The 16,814-nt window shown below is 38.0% G+C and overlaps 1 non-coding gene across 1 annotated transcript; it reads right to left on the minus strand.

The window, feature by feature from the left end:
* Positions 1 to 332: 332 nt before the first annotated feature.
* On the minus strand, positions 333 to 436 carry LOC148561865 (small nucleolar RNA R71). Its single transcript, XR_015886522.1, has one exon. It is a non-coding gene; the product is annotated as a small nucleolar RNA R71 (small nucleolar RNA).
* Positions 437 to 16,814: the final 16,378 nt, after the last annotated feature.

The following is a 16,814-nucleotide window of genomic DNA, read 5'->3' on the forward strand; positions in this document are numbered from 1 at the left end:
GGAATTGTGGTAGCAGCATCCAGAAACCACCCATTCAGGCCAACAATTTTGAACTCAAACCACAGCTAATATCACTTGTGGAGAATCATTGTTCATTTGGTGGAAGTGCTAATGAAGACCCAAACCAACATCTCACAAAATTCCTGAGAATTTGTGACACTGTGAAGTCCAATGGAGTCCAGGAAGATGCATATAAACTGCTTTTGTTCCCATTTTCACTTAGGGACAAAGCAGCTAAGTGGCTGGAATCATTCCCAAGGGGGAGTCTAACAACATGGGATGAGGTGGAAAGCAAGTTTCTGGCACGTTTCTACCCCCCACAAAAGGTCAATAGGCTTCGATCTGAGGTTCAGACTTTTAGACAACAAGATGGTGAAACTCTCTACGAGGCATGGGAGAGATTCAAGGACTTGACAAGGAAATGCCCACCAGACATGTTCCATGATTGGGTGCAATTGCATATTTTCTATGATGGACTCTCTTATGAATCAAGGAAGGCTGTAGACCATTCATCAGGAGGTTCATTGAACAGGAAAAAGACTGTGGAAGAAGCCATTGAAGTGATTGAGACAGTGGCTGAGAATGAGTACTACTATGCATCAGAGAGGCACAACACTAAGGGAGTCATGGAGCTGAACCATGTTGATACAATTCTAGCCCAAAACAAGGTGTTTGCCAAGCAACTAGCAGAGCTTACCAGGCAATTAGAAACAAAGCAAGTAGCTGCAATACACACACAAGATCAAGAGGAAGTAAGCATTTAAGGAGGTGATTGGGAAGAGGCCAATTATGTGGGAAACCAACAAAGGCAATCATATGATCCACACTCCAACACTTACAACCCAGGATGGAAAAATCACCCAAACTTTGGGTGGGGGAACCAACAAACCCAACCACAAAACCACAAACCTTACAACCACAACCAACATAACAATTCCACATACCAAAACTCCAACCAAAGATCATACCAAGCCACACAAAACACTTACCCCCAACCATCATATCATGGCCAAAATAATCAACCTACCCAACTTAATCTGAACCAACAATTTCAAGATCAATTAAACCGGATAGAAGGAATGATGGCAACCATGAGTCAAGACATAACCGAATTGAAAAGCTTCAGGGATGATGTGAGAGCTACCTTAAGAAACCATGGTGAAAAACTCAAGAGGATGGAGTCTCAAGTAGGAGAGCTATCTCAACAGGCCGTCAAATCAACTGCAGTGTTCCCTAGTGACACAGAAAAGAATCCTAAAGGGGAACAAAAGAGAGTGAGATGGGAAGAATGCAAGGCCATCACCATATTGAAGGAAGTTTCAGAAGAAGAAGGAATCAGGCCCTCAGAGCAGGAGCCAGAAATCTTGAAGGAAGGTGTGGAAGAAGTTAAGCAGGAAAGTGGAACTAAGCAAGCCAAGGAACTGCAAAAAGGCATGCTGGAAATATACCAACCAAAAGCACCATTTCCTCAGAGGTTAGGAGGAGGTGAAAAAGGGAAAACCTATTCAAGGTTTTTAGAGACATTTAACTCTCTCCATGTCAATATTCCCTTTCTTGAGATTCTCCATCAAATGCCTACACACATCAAGTATTTAAAGGAATTGTTAAGCAAGAAAAGAGTTTTGAAGGGAGGACAAACGGTAACAATGAACAAAGAATGCAGTGCTCTCATCAAGAAGGACACACTCTCTAAGAAAACGGACCCAGGAAGTTTTCATATCCCTTGCATCATAGGGGAAACAAAAATTGACAGAGGATTCTGTGATATAGGAGCTAGCATAAATGTGATGCCTCTAACTCTTATGAAGAGGCTACAACTGAATGAGGTGAGATCCACTGATGTAATCATACAACTGGCTGACAAAACTCAGAAGCAAGCTGAAGGGGTAGTTGAAAATGTGCTGGTGAAAGTGGGGGATTATTACTTCCCCACAGACTTTGTCATTGTGGACATGGAGGAAAGCTACTTACACCCTATCATTCTGGGCAGACCATTTCTAGCCACTACTAGAGCGCTCATAGATGTAGAACAAGGAGAGCTAATTCTGAGAATACATGATGAACAGCTCATTTTCAAAGTTTTCAAACCTGCATCTGAGCCTGAACCAGAACCTGAAAAGCCTAAGGATGATAGTAGCCATCTGTGTTTGGAGGAAAGTAATCCAGCAGCTGAAACTCTAAAACAGTCCTTGGAAGGCAAACAAGAGTTGCAAGAGTTAAAGCCACAAGAATCAGTGGAAACAGATCAGAAGGATCCTCCTGACATAAGGGTCAATGAAGAAATCCTCAAGAGAAAGGGAAGAGTGATAGGGAGATTGCCAAGAGGGTGGAGAAACAAGAAAATTCCCACTGAAAGTTTTTCTCCGGGAGATAACGTGATATCAAGTCATTATCTGCCAATTCCACCTGGCCTCAAAACCATTCCTTCCCAGCTCCCTCAAGTGTTCACAATCAGGAAAGTTCTTTCTATGGAACATTTAGAGGTCATGAATGAATCAAGTGGGGACGTTTTCATAGTGAGAGGAGAAGACGTCAAGCACTACAATCCACCCTAACAAGGGACAACCGTCAAGCTAGTGACGTTAAAGAAGCGCTTGTTAGGAGGCAACCCAACCTGAGGTAATACCCTTTTGCTGTTTCTTTTATTTGTTTCAATAAAAAGGGTGAAGTAGTTTCTGTGCATTGCAAAGAAATAAGTTTGGTGTTTCACACCAAACAATGAATTCGTAGATCAATAATTCAAAGGGGAATATGTGACTCTAAGTTTGGTGTTCCACCATAAAGATCAACTGAACACAACAACCTTTGAATTATATGAAAGGAACAACCATTTTAAGCAGTCACAGAAATGCTTAGAACCCTTAGCAGCAACTTCATTCCAAAGAGAACTCAAGGACTCAAAGAATAGAGAAGTAAGTGGGAGTCTAAGTTTGGTGTTCGCACACCAAAACTCGGATACTTACCCACACATAGTTGAGCTAACCACTCAAGTGTTTGAGAAGCAAGCAACTTCATCACTCTTTGCAGGAAAGGAAACAAGGATCTTAAAGCATGAAGCAACAATTAGGAGAAGAAGGAGAAATCAAATTGTTTCCTGGCAACAAAGAGAAATCAAGAAATTTCACAAGGTGGTATTATTCCTTGATAATTCTTTAAAAAGGGCAAACAAAAGCATGCTTGTTCTGGTTTAGACTGTAAATGTTGAATCTTTCTGGAATGGGAAGTTGTTAGTATATTTGTCTGTTTATTGCTTTGAATAAAGTGAATACCTAGATGTTTGGATATAACTTCACCTTCTTAAACGAGTGCTTGCCATGCTTGTTCTGTTTCCAAAAATAAAAGAAAAGTTTGAACAAAAGTAACTTGGCTAAATTAGTGACAAATCAAGTAGAATTAAGTGGTGGTATGCATGCTTGATTGTTTAGTCAGATCACTGGAATTAGAGTGTAGAATTATCATTCTTTGTGTAGAAATTGAAAACTGTCTATGGATCTTGATGAATAAATGTCTTTGGCCATGAAAAAGAAAGAAAAAGAAGAAGAAAAAGCCACTGAAAAAGGGCAACCAAAAAGCAAAAAAAATTGAGAAAATAAGCTAGGTACCAATGGTTTGAACTTCTGAGACAAATGCCTGTGGTGTTTATGTATTAAGGATATGCTTGGATGAATAGGTTCTGAGGAGTGTTTCAACACTTGGTAACTTGGGTTAACTAACCCGGGATTATCAACCAAAAGTCCATTATCAAGAGCAACCTAAATACAAAACATTTAGTCACACAAAGAGGTGCTGGGCACCAATGTCTCAAGAAGAAATGTGAACTAAAGTGCCTAAAGTGGATATGTGTAGTGCACTGATAAGAAAAAGAAAATGCCAAAGGCTTGTGCAACACATGACACTAAGCAAACAAGGAGCAAAAGAAGCTCTAAGAAAAAGAAAAGAAAAACTAAGAAGAGAAAAGTGACAAGGACATAAGAATAACAAGAGGCCATAGCAGTGTTTGATGGATGCAATGAAAAAGTGATAATCTTACCTGATAAGTATGAAAAAGTGATGCTGCAACTTTCTGCATAAAACCCTTCTGATGAACTTCAAATGCCTGCTAATATAGCCAATGTAATTGCTTTCTGTTTCATACTTTCTTCTCAAATAACTCAGGACTTGCTTAGGGACAAGCAAGTATTAAGTTTGGTGTTGTGATGCCAAGGCATCTTAGGGTAGTTTCACTAGCATTTTTCTGTTAGTTTTAGTTGTTTTATGCATTTTCTTGAGCTTAAAGTAACCAAAAATGGTTAAATGAAGAACAAAGCAATAAACCATCCAAACAGTATGATTTTAATGCAAATTCCATGAGTTTTAGTTATATTACTTAAATGCTATGAATGGAAGATTTCTCATGAAATTTTGCAAGACTTTGATGCAATTGTTTGGATGATTTCAGGGAAGAAGAGGCTAAGCAAGGAAGCAACAAAATCAATAAAGGAAGCTTGAATATCAAATGTGGAGTTTAAGTTCCAGTTTAAGCCTAAACTGGAGTTTAAACGCCAGAATCATGAAGGCTAAGAAATGCTAGAATTGAAGTTTAACCTCCAGTTTAACCTTAAACTGGAGGTTAAACGCCAGAATGAAAAGTCTCACCAAAGAAGCATTCCACGTTTAACCTCCAGTTTGACCTCAAACTGGAGGTTAAACGCCAGAATGATAATGCCACTCAGGAAGGAGTTCCACGTTTAACCTCCAGTTTAACCTTAAACTGGAGGTTAAACGCCAGAATGGGAAAAGCACCAGGGAGCCATTTCCACGTTTAAGCTCCAGTTTGACCTCAAATTGGAGCTTAAACGTGTTCGACCAAGTTTTCTCCTCCAGGGTTGCTCTCTCCATTTCCACGTTTAAGCTCCAGTTTGACCTCAAACTGGAGCTTAAACGTGTTCGACACCTCCAGGGCTACCCTTCTAAGCTTCCACGTTTAACCTCCAGTTTAACCTTAAACTGGAGGTTAAACGTGTTCGACCTCCAGGATGCCTCCTTCCATTTCCACGTTTAACCTCCAGTTTGACCTTAAACTGGAGGTTAAACGTGTTCGACCTCCAGGGCTGCCCTTCCTATATCCACGTTTAAGCTTCAGTTTGACCTCAAACTGGAGCTTAAACGTGTTCGACTACATGACTCTCCAGGGCTGCCTTCTTCCATTTCCACGTTTAAGCTTCAGTTTAACCTTAAACTAAAGCTTAAACGTGCTTCTACAAAAGGCCTCACTGGAAGTGTCTGGCGTTTAAGCTGCAGTTTAAGCTTAAACTGCAACTTAAACGCCACTCTTGGAAAAGGTTTCTGGACCAAAGATATTGTGGTTTAAGTTAGTATTTGAGCACAAACATTAACTTAAACTTATTCTGGTATGAAACCCAATTGAATATCATGGTTTATGGGATTGGGCCTGAAGGATTGATGAGTCTGAAATTTCAATTTATTGAGTCATGTGCCATTATTTGATTATCACTAAGTTGGCTCAATGAATGTTACAGAATTTGGACCAGCAGCCTCATCAAGATTATGGATCATAAACCCAAGGCAAAAGGAAAGCAGGGAGAGGCCTCAAAGCCCAAGAAACACAACAGAAGCTCAATATAGAAAGTGTATAAATAGGATAGAATTTAAGTTAGAAAGGACTTTTTACCTTCACTTTGAGCTAGTTTTCATATCTTTGTAATTGAATTCAGAGCTATGACTCACTAAACCCCCTTTCATTGGGTTAGGGAGCTCTATTGTAATTCAATGAATCAATAATAGTTTATCTTCTTCTTCAATCTTTTCTCTTGAATTTTGTTAGAAAGCTTCTCGATCTAATTCCATTGAGTAGTTGTCTTGGGAAAGAAACTACCCATAATTGGAATCCTTCGGAACCTTGGGAAAGGAATGGAGGATTCATGCTAGAGAAGCTTTCTCACAGTGAATTGGATTGGGGTTTGGATGGATATTGTGACATGTAATCCTACCAAATTGTGGTTCATGAAACTGTGTGGTATAATCAGTGATCGAGCATCATCTCTTCTTATGAACATTTAAACCAAGGGATTGGGAATTTGTTCATTTTTAGAGAGAATTGGTGAGCCAAGGGATTGGGATCCAATCATATAAGATTGCCAAGCAAAATTCAATGAACGCATTGCTTGAGGAAGAGATAAACATGTTTTGATTCGGAGATCTCAATATCTCCTATAACCCAATGAATCCCCCAATTCTGATTACATCTTCTCTTTACATTCTGCAACTCAATTCATGCAATCACCCCCATTCCCTTTTAATTTCAGCAATTTAGTTTCTGCTCTTTAATTCATGCAATTTAAGATTCCGCCATTTCAATTTCTTGTCATTTACTTTTCCCGCCAATTTTACATTCCGCAATTCTCATCTCAATCTTGATTCCGCTCAACTAGAACACACTTCTAATCCGAATTGCTCACTCAACCAATCCTTGTGGGATTCGACCTCACTCTATTGTGAGTTTTTACTTGACGATAACCGGTGCACTTGCCGGAAGGAATTTTGCCAATCGTGCAATTTCCTAAATCGTAGCATAACTAGTTTATGTGCATCATGCCCAGAGCTCTTAAGCACACTTTTTTTGCTTTGGACCACGACTTTAACCGCTCAGTCTCAAGCTTTTCACTTGACACCTTCACGCCACAAGCACATGGTTAGGGACAGCTTGGTTTAGCCGCTTAGGCCAGGATATTATTCCTTTGGGTCCTCCTATACATTAATGCTCAAAGCCTTGGATCCTTTTTACCCTTGCCTTTTGGTTTAAAGGGTTATTGGCTTTTTCTGCTTACCTTTTCTTTTTCTTTTTCTTTTTCTTTTTCTTTCTTTTTCTCTTTTTTTCTTTATTTTTTTTGCCATTTTCTTTTCATATATTTTTTTTTCGCAAGCTTTTGCTTTTCACTGCTTTTTCTTGCTTCAAAAATCAATTTTATGATTTTTCAGATTATCAATAACATTTCTCTTTTTTATTATTCTTTCAAGAGCCAACAATTTTAAAATTCATAAACAACAAATATAAAAGATATGCACTGTTCAAGCATTCATTCAGAAAATAAAAGGTATTGCCTCCACATCAAAATAATTAAACTAATTTCAAGATAGAACTCGAAATCATGCACTTCTTGTTCTTTTGCAATTTAAAAACATTTTTCATTTAAGAAAGGTGATGGATTCATAGGACATTCATAGCTTTAAGACATAGACACTTAAATACTAATGATCATGTAATAAAGACACAAACATAGACAAAACATAAAGCATGTAATTCGAAAAACAGAAAAATAAAAACAAGAAAATTAAAGAATGGGTCCACCTTAGTGATGGCAGCTAGTTCTTCCTCTTGAAGATCTTATGGAGTGCTTGAGCTCTTCTATGTCTCTTCCTTGCCTTTGTTGCTCCTCCTTCATGGCTCTTTAGTCCTCTTTGATTTTATTGAGGATAATGGAGTGCTCTTAATGCTCTATCCTTAGTTGTCCTATGTTGGAATTCAATTCTCCTAAGGAGGTGTTGATTTGCTTCCAATAGTTTTGTGGAGAAAAGTGCATCCCTTGAGGTATCTCAGAGATTTCTTGATGAGGAATTTCCTCATGCTCTTGTTGAAGTCCATGAGTGGGCTCTCTTATTTGATCCATCCTCTTTTTAGTGATAGGCTTTTGAGATGAATCTCTCCATCTTCCATGACTCGGAGTTGGAAGAAATTGCCTTCCCTTTCCTCTTTCTAGAGGTTTCTCCGGCCTTAGGTGCCATTAATGGTTATAGAAAAATAAAAAGCAGAGCTTTTTCCATACCAAACTTAAAAAGTTTGCTCGTCCTTGAGCAAAAGAAGAAAGAAGGAGTTAGAAGAAGAAGAGATTGAGGAGATAGAGGTGTGTGAATGGTTTGACCAAGGGGGGTTTAGGTGGTTATGATGTGTGAAAAGGAAGGAGTGATAAGGGGCTTATATAGGAGTGGAGTGGAGAGGGAATTCTTGTAATAGGGGTTGGGTTTGGGAGGGAGATGGTTTAAATTTGAATGGGTGGGAGTAGGTGGGTTGTATGATAGTTTTGGAGGAGAAATGGAGGTGATTGGTGGAGGTTATTTTGGAGAAGAGTGTTAAAGAGAGGTGTGAAGAGGAGAGAAGAAAAGGTTGGGTAGGTGGGGATCCTGTGGGGTCCACAGATCCTAAGGTGTCAAAGAATTCTGCTCCCTACACCATTCTGGCGTTCAAATGCCCCCTGTGTGCCATTTCTGGCGTTAAACACCAGCTCTATTACTTTTTCTGGTGTTAAACGCCAGTTCTGCTACCTTTTCTGGCGTTAAACGCCAGCTCTGCTACCTTTCCTAGCATTAAACGCCAGTCTACTGCCCATTTCTGGCGTTTAACGCCAACCAGACGCCAGACAACCTTTTCTAGCGTTAAATACCCAGAGTGCTGCCCATCTGGCGTTTAAACGCCAGTAAGCCTGTCCTCCAGGGTATGCTATTTTTGATGCTGTTTTTCATTTTTCCTTAATTTTGCAGTTGTTTTTATGACTTCACATGATCATCAACCTAAAGAAAACATAAAATAACAATGGAAAACAAATAAATATAATTAAATAACATTGGGAATTATAACATTGGGTTGCCTCCCAACAAGCACTTCTTTAATGTCAATAGCTTGACAGTGAGCTTTTAGAGAGCCTTACAGATACTCAGAGCTTGATGTTGGCCTCCCAACACCAAACTTAGAAGTTGAGTGTGGGGGATCTGTTTGACTCTGTATTGAGAGAAGCTTTTCATGCTTCCTCTCCATGGTTACAGAAGAAGATCCTTGAGCCTTAAACACAAGGTAGTCCTCATTCAATTGAAGGACTAACTCTCCTCTGTCTACATCAATCACAACTCTTGCTGTGGCTAGGAAGGGTCTTCCAAGGATGATGGATTCATCTTCATCCTTCCCAATGTCTAGGATTATAAAATCAGCAGGGATGTAAGCCTTCAACCTTCACTAAGACATCCTCTACAAGTCTATAAGCCTGTTTCCTTGAATTATCTGCCATCTCTAGTGAGATTCTTGCAGCTTGTACCTCAAAGATCCCTAGTTTCTCCATTACAGAGAGTGGCATGAGGTTTATACTTGAACCAAGGTCACACAGAGCTTTCTTAAAGGTCATGGTGCCTATGATGCAAGGTATTAAGAACTTTCGGGGATCCGGTTTCTTCTGAGGTAATTTCTGTTGAACCAATGTATTAAGTTCATTAATGAGCAATGGAGGTTCATCCTCCCAAGTCTCATTACCAAATAACTTGGCATTCGGCTTCCTAATTGCTCCTAGATACTGAGCAACTTGCTCTTCAGTAATATCTTCATCCTCTTCAGAGGAAGAATACTCATTAGGGCTCATGAATGGCAACAGTAAGTTCAGTGGAATCTCTATGGTCTCCATATGAGCCTCAGATTCCTTTGGTTCCTCAATAGGGAACTCCTAAGTGGCCAGTGGACGTCCATTGAGGTCCTCCTCAGTGAAAATCACTGCCTTTCCCTCCTCTACAGGTTCGGCCATGTTGGACGTGTTGATGGCCTTGCACTCTCTTTTTGGATTCTCTTATGTATTACTTGAGAGAGTACTATGAGGGATTTCAGTAACTCTTTTACTCAGCTGACCCACTTGTGCCTCCAAATTTCTAATGGAAGACCTTGTTTCAGTCATGAAACTGTGAGTGGTCTTACTTAGATCAGAGATTATGGTTGCTAAGTCAGAGAGGCTCAGCTTAGAATTCTCTGTTTGTTGCTCAGAAGATGATGAAAAAGGCTTGCTATTGCCAAACCTATTTCTGCCACCATTATTATTATTGAATACTTGATGAGGCTTCTGCTAATCCTTTCATGAAAAATTAGGATGATTCCTCCATGAAGGATTATAGGTGTTTCCATAGGATTCTCCCATGTAGTTCACCTCTTCCATTGCAGGATTCTCAGGGTCATAAGCTTTTTCTTCAGAGGCAGCTTCCTTAGTACTGACGGATGCAGCTTGCATTCCAGTTAGGCTCTGAGAAATCATATTGACTTGCTGAGTCAATATTTTATTCTGAGCAAATATTGCATTCAGAGTATCAATCTCAAGAACTCCTTTTTTCTGAGTTGTCCCACTATTCACAGGATTTCTTTCAGAAGTGTACATGAACTGGTTATTTGCAACTATTTCAATGAGTTCCTGGGCTTCTGCAGGCGTCTTCTTCAGATGAAGAGATCCACCAGCAGAGTGATCCAATGACATCTTGGACAATTCAGACAGACCATCATAGAATATACATAGGATGCTCTATTCTGAAAGCATGTTAGAAGGACACCTTCTGATCAATTGTTTGTATCTTTTCCAAGCTTCATAGAGGGATTCACCTTCCTTCTATCTGAAGGTTTGGACTTTCACTCTAAACTTGCTCAACTTTTGAGGTGAAAAGAATTTGTCCAAGAAAGCATTGACCAACTTTTTCCAAGAGTTCAAGCTTTCTTTAGGTTGTGAGTCCAACCATATCCTAGCTCTGTCTCTTACAGCAAAGGGGAAAAGCATAATTCTGTAGACCTCAGGATTAACCCCATTGGTCTTAACAGTGTCACAGATTTGCAAGAATTCAGCTAAAAACTAATGAGGATCTTCTAATGGAAGTCCATGAAACTTGCAATTCTGCTGCATTAGAGAAACTAATTGAGGCTTAAGCTCAAAGTTGTTTGCTCCAATTGCAGGAATTGAGATGCTTCTTCCATAGAAGTCAGAAGTGGGTGTAGTAAAGTCACCAAGCATCTTCCTTGCATCTCCACCATGGTTGTTATTTTCGGTTGCCATGTCTTCTTCTTTTTCAAAAATTTCTGTTAGGTCCTCTCTAAAGTTTTGTGCTTTAGCTTCTCTTAGTTTCCTCTTCAGAGTCCTTTCAGGTTCAGGATCAGTTTCAACAAGAATGTTCTTATCCTTGCTCCTACTCATATGAAAAAGAAGAGAACAGAAAAGGATAGGAATCCTCTATGTCACAGTATAGAGATTCCTTTATGTGAGTAGAAGAATAGAAGAATAGAATGAAGAAGGATGAAGGAGAAGAATTTGAACACAGAGAGAGGGAGAGGGTTCGAATTTTTAAGAAGAGGAGAAGTGTTAGTAAATATATAAATAGAAAGAGATGAGAGGGAGAGAGTTTTCGAAAATTAATTCAAAAGAAAAGAAAATATTTTTGTTTTTATTTTAATTATTAGTTAGGATTCGAATTTATTAAAAGAAATAGAATAAAATTAAAATTTAAAATAATTAGTTAACAAAAAAGAAATTTGAAAAAAAGGTTAGTTATTTTCGAAAATTGGAGAGAGAAAAGTAGTTAGGTGGTTTTGAAAAAGATATGATTGAAATAGAAAACTTTTAAAATCAAACAAAAAGTCAATTAGTTAACTGAAAAAGATTTGAAAATCAATTTTTGAAAAGATAAGAAGTTAGAAAAAGATTTTGAAATTAAGTTTTGAAAAAGATACGATTGAAATCTATTTTGAAAAAAATTTGAAAAAGAAATTAAAAAGATTTGATTTTTGAAATTAAAGTTGATTACTTGACTAACAAGAAACTAAAAGATATGATTCTAGAATTTAAAGATTGATCCTTTCTTAATGGGCAAGTAACAACTTGAAATTTTTTAATCAAAACATTAAATGTTAGTAATAAATTCAAAAATATGAAACAAAAATAAGAAAAAGAGTTTGAAAAAATTTTTTGAAGAATTTTCGAAAAACAGGAAAGAATAATGAAAAGGATTTGATTTTTGAAAAAGATTTGAAAAGATAAAATTTTTAAATTGAAATTTTGACTTGAGTAATAAGAAAAAACCAAATTTTGAAAAGTTTTGACTAAATCAATCTAAAATTTCGAAAATTTATGAGTGAAATAAGGGAAAGATATTTTTTGAGTTTTGAATTTTAATGATGAGAGAGAAAAATACAAAAATGGCACAAAACATAAAAGTTTAACATTAAAACAAAAAATGCATGTAAGAACACTTTGAATGTCAAGATGAACACCAAGAACACTTTGAATGTCAAGATGAACACCAAGAACATATTTTTGAAAATTTTTAAGAAAAGAAAAACATGCAAGACACTAAACTTAGAAATTTTCAATGTTTAGACACTATGAATTCGAAAATGCATATGAAAAACAAGAAAAGACACAAAACAAGAAAAATTAAAGATCAAACAAAGAAAATCGTAAAGAACAACTTGAAGATCATGAAAGAACACATGCATGAATTTTCAAAAATTTAAAGAAAAATTAAAAAGATGCAATTGACACCAAACTTAAAATTTGACACTAGACTCAAACAAGAAACACAAAATATTTTTAGTTTTATGATTTTATTAATTTTTTTGTATTTTTCTAAAATTATTTGGAAAAAGAAAATAAAGGGATACAAAATTTTTAATAAGAATCCCAGGAATCATGCAATGTTAGTCTAAAGCTCCAGTCCAAAAGATTTAGATATGGCCAATGGCCAGCCAAGCTTTAAGTGAAAGCTTCGGTCCAAAAGATTAGACATGGCCAAATAGCCAGCCAAGCTTTAGCATAAAACATACAAGCATGTCAATGAAAAGTGGAAGCCTCAGTCCAAAATATTAGACATGGCTTCACAGCCAGCCAGGCTTCAACATATCTCATGAAACTCTAGAATTCATTCTTAAAAATTCTGAAGAACACAATTTTTTTTTGGGTTTTTCGAAAATAAAAATAAAAAGCGTAAACATAAAATAAAATTACCCAATCTAAGCAACAAGATGAACCGTCAGTTGTCCAAACTCGAACAATTCCCGGCAACGGTGCCAAAAACTTGGTGTACGTAAATCGTGATTCACACTTTTCACATCTCCGCACAACTAACCAGCAAGTGCACTGGGTCGTCCAAGTAATAAACCTTACGTGAGTAAGGGTCGATCCCACGGAGATTGTCAGCTTGAAGCAATCTATGGTCATCTTGCAAATCTCAGTCAGGCGGATTCAAACGGTTATGAGGTTTTGATAATTAAAATATAAATAAAATATGAAATAAGATAAAGTTACTTATGTAATTCACTGGTGGGAATTTCAGATATGCATCTGGAGATGCTTTGTTGCTTCTGAACCTCTGCTTTCCTATTTCCTTCTTCCAACCATGCGTTACTTCCTTCCATGGCAAGCTGTAAGATCCTCTCAGTAAAAATGGTCCTCTACGGTTTCTGCACAGCTAATCAACTGTCGGATTTCTCGTCTCGGATGAAAAATACCAGGTACAGCTACCGCATGGCTAATCATCTGTCGGTTTCCGCTAGCGTCGGAATAGAATCAATTGATCCTTTTGCACACTGTCACTTGTTCCCAACATTCGCAGGTTTGAAGCTCGTCACAGTCATCCCTTCCAAGATCCTACTCGAAATACCACAGACAAGGTTTAAACTTTCCGGATCCCAAGAATGGCTGCCAATAATTCTAGCATATATGACGAAGATACTAATCTCATGGGATCAGTCCGTGTATTAGATACCCAAGAGAATATACTCCAGCTGTCATCCAATGACTACGTTGAAAATCATGTAGACAGCTTTGTGGTTGTCAGGCACGCGGATCTTGGCTAAGCGAGTAACGAAGATTGGGTGATTGTCACGGGTCACCCCTTCATTCTGACTTAACTGAATTAAGTACAAAAGTATATCTTAGATAAGAAGTAGGCGTGAATTGAAAGAAAAACAATAGTACTTGCATTAATTCATGAAGAACAGCAGAGCTCCACACCTTAATCTATGGGGTGTAGAAACTCCACCGTTGAAAATACATAAGTGAAAAAGGTCTAGGCATGGCCGTGAGGCCAGCCCCCAAAACATGAAAAGATGATAAAAGTTACATAAGGTGATCAAAGATCAAAAGTGATCAAAAGATATAAAATAAATCTCTAAAAGTAGTTTTTATACTAAACTAGTAACCTAGGTTTACAGAAAATGAGTAACTAAGTGTAGATAGTGTAGAAATCCACTTTTGGGGTCCACTTGGTGTGTGCTTGGGATGAGAATTGAAGATTTTTCGTGCATAGGCTGTTCCTGGAGTTAAACGCCAGCTTTGGTGCCAGTTTGGGCGTTTAACTCCAATTCTGGTGCCAGTTTGGGCGTTTTACGCCAAGATGTTTTAGGCTGGCTTTGGACGCCAGTTTGGACCATCAAATCTCGGACAAACTATAGACTATTATATATTGATGGAAAGCTCAGGATGTCTACTTTCCAACAAAATTGATAGCGCGCCAATTGGGTTTCTGTAGCTCCAGAAAATCCAATTTGAGTGCAGGAGGGTCAGAATCTAACAGCATCTGCAGTCCTTTTTCAGCCTCTGAATCAGATTTTTGCTCAGGTCCCTCAATTTCAGCCAGAAAATACCTGAAATCACAGAAAAATACACAAACTCATAGTAAAATCTAGAAATGTGATTTTTGAATAAAAATAAATAAAAATATAATAAAAACTAAGTAAAAACAATGCCAAAAAGGTATAAATTATCCACTCATCAATTCCCAAGGAATTTACCAAGCAGCAAGCCCAGAAACTCATGCATGATGCAAAGTACTAATTATTGGATGAACCATATCTCTTTAAGAGATGCTCAGATGGAATAATCCGACGCTGTGTGTCTGCAGAAGAGGCACAGAGAATTCTATGGCATTGCCATGGCTTAGACTATGGAGGACACTTTGGAGGTGAGCGGACAGCCACCAAAGTTCTCCAAAGTGGCTTTTACTGGCCTACTCTCTTTAAAAATTCTAGAGAGTTTGTCCATAACTGTGATAGTTGCCAAAGGGCTGGTAACCTCCCTCATGGTCACAGCATGCCTCAGCAAAGAATCCTAGAGATTGAGCTGTTTGACATATGGGGCATAGATTTTATGGGACCATTCCTGCCTTCATACTCAAGTATCTACATCCTTGTGGCAGTAGATTATGTGTCTAAATGAGTTGAAGCAATAGCAACACCTACCAATGACACCAGAGTAGTAATGAAGTTCCTCCAAAAAAATATCTTTAGTAGATTTGGTGTCCCTAGGACACTAATTAGTGATGGAGGAACTCATTTCTGTAACAGACAACTGGATTCTGTCTTGAGCCGTTACAGAGTTCGCCACAAGGTAGCAACATCGTATCATCCCCAAACAAATGGGCAAGCTGAAGTCTCAAATAGAGAACTAAAGCGAATCCTAGAAAGGATTGGGCTAGAAAGCTTGATGATGCTCTGTGGGCATACAGAACAGCTTTCAAAACCCCCATTGGAACATCACCATACCAGCTGGTGTATGGGAAATCATGTCATTTGCTAGTGGAACTAGAACACAAGGCCTATTGGGCCACTAGATTCCTCAACCTTGATGCTAAAGCAGCAGGAGAGAAACGGCTGCTCCAACTAAATGAGTTGGATCAATTCTGCTTAGCTGCATTTGAAAATGCAAAGATCTATAAGGAAAAAGAAAAACGGTGGCATGACAAGAAAATATCTTCCATAGTCTTTGAACCAGGACAGAAGGTCCTGCTCTTCAACACAAGACTCAAATTCTTCCCTAGGAAACTCAAATCCCGTTGGAAGGGACCCTATGTGATTCCTAGTGTATCACCTTATGGGCACATAGAACTTCAAGGAAAAGACCCTAACACAAGGTTCACTGTGAATGGACAGAGGGTCAAACATTACATTGGAGGAGATATAGAGCCAGGAGGCTCAACACTGTTACTAAGTTAAGTACAGTGAGGTCCAGCTAAAGACATTAAAGAAGCGCTTGTTGGGAGGCAACCCAATGATTCCTCATATATTATTAATTTTCTAAATTATTTCTGTTTTAATCAATTTTATTTTTAATTTTTTATTATGTTTTAATTTGGTTAATTTTCATGTTAGTGATCATGAACAGTGCTTAAAATAAAGGCAGAATGATACAGAACAGCAAACAGAATACCCTAGAGAAGGAAGCCCCCTGGCGTTAAACGCCAGAAAAGGGTGGCAAGGTTTAAACGCCCATGGAGGCAGCAAGCCTGGCGTTAAACGCCAGCCAAAGAGCTCTAGCTGGGCATTTAACGCCCTAAATGGAGCACAAGCCTGGCGTTAAATACCAGCCAGGAGGCCCTGGCTGGGCGTTTAACACCCAAGAAGGAGCACATGCCTGGCGTTAAACGCCGGCCAGGAAGCCCTAGCTGGGCGTTTAAACGCCAGCAAGGCAGCATGGAGGTAATTTTAAAATTCTCATCTTCTCTTCATTCAACTCATCTTTTTCATATTCAATTTCAAATATTATTTTATTTTCAAATCAAATCTTGTTCAAATACTTCTATTTCAATTTAATTCCAAATTTAACATATCTTTAATTCTTTTCAAATCCTTTCCAAAATTTCATATCTTTTTTTCAACTTGTTTTCAAGTTCTTTCAAAATCTTTTCTTATCTTTAAAATTTCGTTCATATCTTTTATTAAACTTTCAAATCTTTTTCATACTTCTTATCTTATCTTTAAAATATTTTTTATCTTTTTAAAATCTTTTCTTATCTTTCAAGTTTAACAACTTATCTTTTTCAAAAATCTTTATCTTTCTTTAATGATTATTTTTAAAAATCCCTTCTCCCCCTTCCTTTATATATGTGACCGTGCCCCTCTCTCTCACTCACCACCTCTCATTCGAATTCTATTCTCTATTTCTACCTTTACTTCACTTTTCTTCTTCTTCCTTTCTTACTTTTTGCTTGAGGACGAGCAAATCTTCTAAGTTTGGTGTGGAAGAAGCCCTGTCCTC

The sequence above is a fragment of the Arachis ipaensis genome, chromosome B6 (genome assembly GCF_059453495.1).
Source record: "Arachis ipaensis isolate K30076 ecotype BB chromosome B6, ASM5945349v1, whole genome shotgun sequence".
In the NCBI taxonomy this organism is placed as follows: domain Eukaryota; kingdom Viridiplantae; phylum Streptophyta; class Magnoliopsida; order Fabales; family Fabaceae; genus Arachis; species Arachis ipaensis.